We start from the raw sequence: 4934 nt of genomic DNA, 5'->3' as shown, positions 1-4934 counted from the left end.
AACGGAAATGAAAAAAAAAAATGGTTTATGTCGATTGAAATACCACAATCATAAAAACGCATGATTTCGTTAATGCAGAAAATTCATCAATACTGAGATTTCTAGGTGTTATCAATATTCAATGAAATTCGTCTTAACCATGAAAACTAGCATTTATTTGTATCTAAGTGAATTTAATAAACCAAAGAAGAAAGAACACTCTTTTGTAAACTGCGTATTTTTCCTGCCGTAATAAATTAGTGTCTTATTTCTTGGGCAAATAGATGTCGGAGGTTCTGGAGGTTTTTCATGTGATGTTTTTCTATTTCCTGTTTGAGCATCGGTGTCTACAAGTAAGCGTTTCTTCATCAGCCGCAAAGCAATCGTCATCCATTTAAGAATTGGGTTGATCCTCTTTGTTCTTATAACCTGTTTGCTTGGCAATGTACTTATATTGTAGAGATAGATTAAATTGTGAAGCCAATCAAAACTATAAGCAAAACTTATGTCCATCCTCTTGTTAACTACATTTGATCTCTGTTGTGTCATTTGGTTGTTTGCTTCTGTCGTATCTTGTGGAATACTTAAATTAAAGAGAACCTTGTGTCCGGTTATGAGGATGATGTTTCATATGTGTGACGCATGACAAAAGACACTACACTGTATTTTGAAACCTCTTTAGAAAATCAAGGCAATGAATCACAATTTCTTTTAGCAGCATTTCACTGACAACCGTACGAATGTGTCGTGTTGTGAAAGTTAATGAAAAGTTACCTTGAACCTAATGATAAATGTAAACTATTCTTTTCATTTTTTTTCTTTCGGTAAAGATAATACCTCAGCTCGTAGATCAACAAGTGAGTGAGACTGGACGGAATTGAAAAGGCCCCGAAGACTCTCGAACAAAATCGTAAGCTTGTTAATTTTCGCTTGTCTCTCAGTCTTGAACAGACTTGAACACAACGAGAGTTCGACCAAACACAGAAACTCAGTTGTGCAGTTAGCTCGGCAGTCAGTTTAAAATAGGAAACCCCTTGAATGGATCATGTCTTCGCTAGCGTTTAAGGTCATTCCTCACATTTGCATTGCGCATCCTTACTGCGCATAATTTATGGCGTCATTAGCGCGCGCTCGTGCACGCGCACATGGAAAACATGACGGATTTGCCTTGATATTGTGCTCTGTCAGCCGAAAAATGGCTCTAGCTCACCAACGAGCCGGGCACCCCAATTTTTTTTCCACTCATTGTAGTCAACTAATCATAAGCTTTGCGTGAGAAAAGACTGATCTAATTTCTATTGCTGAAAATTGAATAAATAAGAAAAATAGCAGATACACGGTGGTCTTTTCTATTTGGCAGTCGGTAACCACGTCAAGAAATTTGGTTCAAATTTTTAACCAAGGATTTAGCTTTCTGTCTGAATCAAACTTAAAACGTTTATTTGTGTCCAACACAATATATTGACTTTAGTTTAATGCGCGTTCTTATGAGCCCGGGCTCACAAAAATGTTACAATTACTGGGAATGCGTTCTTATAATAAGTATTAAATAATGCCAAAATGGGGCATTTTCAATGCCTCACTGCTCCTTAATGAGCATGGGCACCCCCCTTTTTTATTTCAAAATTGAAGTTATCATATGATAAATATTCAGTGGACAAAGTTTGAACAAAAATCTATTGTCACTTTTATTTCAGAGGAATTACCTTAAACTGAACACTTCCAGTAAATATACTTCATTCCAGTTTTGCCTTGACCTCCTCTATCGTGAAAAAGTCGTTTGTAAGGTGCCGGTAGTTCTCGACCTCTGTTGAGGGGAGTTTGTTCTAAGTTAGTGTACCAGCTTTCCAGAGTCAGTCGTTGAAAATGTTTTGTACTGTAGGTTAAGCATCGAGCAGAGGCCTAGTCAATTCTATGATTTGTCAGTTGATGATCTTCAAAAGTATAATCATTGGCATCATCATTTCTCGTCGTTTGTTTGTGTTCAGTAAGGCTCGAGATAAGGTCTTACCGATGTAGGAAGCCTGGCAGTCGGAGCATCTGATCTTGTAAACCACTTCCTATCTGTCATTGGGTTCGTCCCTGTCTTTAACGTTGGTCAGTAAGTGTCGTAACGCAGTTATAGATTATGGGCAACGCAGATGTTGTAGGGCTGTAGGATCCCGCAACAGCATCAACAACTACCGGCACGTTTCAAACAACTTATTCGCGATATAATCAAAACCGACAGATGGACCTCAAACAGACCGGCTTAATTTGCTTAACAACAGATGGATCGAAACTTACTAGGTCCATTAATTCTTGTTCCCGACAACATTGGTCCCGAGAAGAAAAAACTTGGTCTGTGAATTTTTTTTTCTAACTCGGCGAAGAGTTACACTACGACCACATGAATACTCAGTTCCATCATAGCCTATGATAGAGGGGAATGGTTACGAATCCCGACAAAGTGCTTTGTTTTGTTTTTGTTCGCTGTTTTGACTTTGACTGTGGAAAACATACAACAGATGTTTACTTCTGTCTAAGCAACTAACCGATAGAACAGTTTAGGTTAAATAATTAACGTACATAGTGTATGAGCACAAAACAAGAGCCTCCATTTATCAATATCGGCGTAGTTGTTTTCTCCTTTGAAGTTTGCCGGGTTACACAACCATTCCTACTATGGTTCTAGCGTTGTTGATTAGAAATTGTTTATCGAATAACGCTCTGCAAGTACAAAATAAAAGGTTGGAACCTTTAACCCTCCCATAAATGCTGTTCAAATGTAAGTATTAATCTCGCATTTTGTTCGCTCTTGTAATCTTTTTTCATTATTCACACTGTTTATTCTCTCTCCCTAATGGTTCCGTTCACTTCAGCGGACTGAGTACCATTTGATGTTACCAAACCTCCTGAGCACGTTATACGTCCTGTTATCTGTGTTTAAATTAGCTGACAGCTCCTTTTTAAAAGTATAGTTATATTGCTTGGTCTGTTTGATTTGTGGTCGATCTCTTTCTGATAGTTTCCTTGAATGCCCTTCTGTAGTTGGTGCTTTGAAGTACGTAGCAAATGGGATTTACACAACAATTGCAGTAGACTAAAAATAGCGAAATTTTATAAAACACAGCTTTTGTAGAAATGTCTAAGACTGTAGCAATAACAAAAGGAAAGAAGCATGCCATAAAGATAACAGTAATAGTAATGAAAAGCTTGACGATTTTACGCTTGGCTTGGATGTCCTCGCGAGAAGAACATGATAAATTCTCTGCGCAGATTTGCTTTGTAAAATATAACCCTCTGATGATGTTGAAATAACAGAAGCAAACGACGATAAACGTTGCCGTTACCACCAATGTTAGAAATGACAAATAAATGGTTGACTATGGTTTCGTCCAGGCCATTACGCAGGTACGGCGTGTACCGTCCCAGTACTCTACGACGAAGAGTGGCAACACAAAGACGAAACCAGATATCCACATGACAGCGATGGCATACTTGACATTTCCTAAAGTGAGCCGTAAGTTCACATTCAGAGGGTTTACAAGCGCATTATACCGTTCAACAGAGACAAGAGTTAGTGTCAGCCCGGCGACAAGAAGTGATATTCCTGCCATGTGATTCATGGTTATGAATTTGCATAGGACATCTCCCAGCACACCGCCCGGGTGTGTGATGGATCCCTTTAGTGCAAGGCCTGAAATGCACCATAGCAACGTTAATAGATCGGCCAAAGCGAGATTGGCAAGGAAGACGTTTGTTGTAGTATGCATGCAGCGCTTCTTCTTCACAACTATTAAGATGAGCGAGTTTCGTATTAATCCAATGATGACAATAACCGCTAACCCTGGTAAAAGGACGAAGTCTAGGGTTGTTAATTTCATGTCTGAGAGATACAACTTAAGTGATACGTGTGCTGTGGACTTCAAACAGTAAAACTGGGTTCTCTGTTATGAATCTCTAATTTAATTAAACGAGATCCCAATGTTTTTTGGTTTACCCGAATATTTGTTTTTCAATGCAGCTGAATATTCTCGAGGTGTAAATATAATTGCTTTTGACTTCCGTTGTTCTACACTTTTATTCGCAAATTAATGCAATTTAGAGAAAACCTAAGGACTTGACACTTGATGTGTTTGCCTTTCATCCCAAAACTGACGCCGATCTCTAACGACCATTGACTTACTAAAGGGGTCTTGATTAAATTTCACGCGACTGTTTGAAGGACATTTGAAAATTTCGGCTACGGAAGATATTACAGCCGAGAAAGCTGCGACAAAAATTCCCGATGAAATATCCGTCTGTCGCGAAACATTTAAAAAGTAGAGTTACAAGTTTGCCTTAAATGTGAAGTACTTAGGCAGCAACGTTCAAAAAAGCAATTATTAATGTAGTTTCAATCTTTTAAACCAAAATGTCATTGTCAGAAATACGCAAAATATTTATTCTCCAAGTGTAAAAAAAGGCACATAAAAAGTCTGACTGGGTCTCGATTCGGAAGAAAACTCCCATTTAGAAATATTATATTCACAATGCTGGTCAAATTAAATGTTATATATAAACGTGTTCACCCAATACTTTGGGGAGAAGAAATAATAGCCTTTGGTTTACAGCGCGACTGTCTGGTTGGAAGGTAGTCCTACTAAAAGATATCTGATTGAGGATTTTCTTGGCAGTATCTTGATCTATCTTGACAAGTTAAACCCAGTTTAAACGCTGCTTTCAAGTATACAATGTAAATCGAGGGAGGGCGTAGGCAGAAGGGTGTTCATACATGCGATAAGCATAAGCTTGACGTGTAAATGGGGCATTTTAGACTCGTTTTCCATTGACATTGTTCAATACAGTTAATCTTAATAAGAACTTAAACCAAATAATTTGAATTGTCTATAGAATGATCAAGTGCCTTTAATAAACTAGTGCTGCTAAACATATACCTCTTACACAAAATGTCCGGAGTCTAACATCGTAGA

General features: G+C 38.1%; 1 pseudogene; it reads right to left on the bottom strand.

Annotated features, from left to right (window-relative positions):
- Positions 1 to 780: 780 nt before the first annotated feature.
- LOC149101900 (somatostatin receptor type 5-like) lies at positions 781 to 3845 on the bottom strand (annotated as a pseudogene).
- Between the last annotated feature and the right edge of the window lie 1089 nt (positions 3846 to 4934).

This window comes from Orbicella faveolata, unplaced genomic scaffold, assembly GCF_042242905.1.
Source record: "Orbicella faveolata isolate gen_17 unplaced genomic scaffold, um_ofav_v1 contig_36, whole genome shotgun sequence".
In the NCBI taxonomy this organism is placed as follows: domain Eukaryota; kingdom Metazoa; phylum Cnidaria; class Anthozoa; order Scleractinia; family Merulinidae; genus Orbicella; species Orbicella faveolata.
This window is presented reverse-complemented; position numbering and strand designations above follow the sequence as displayed.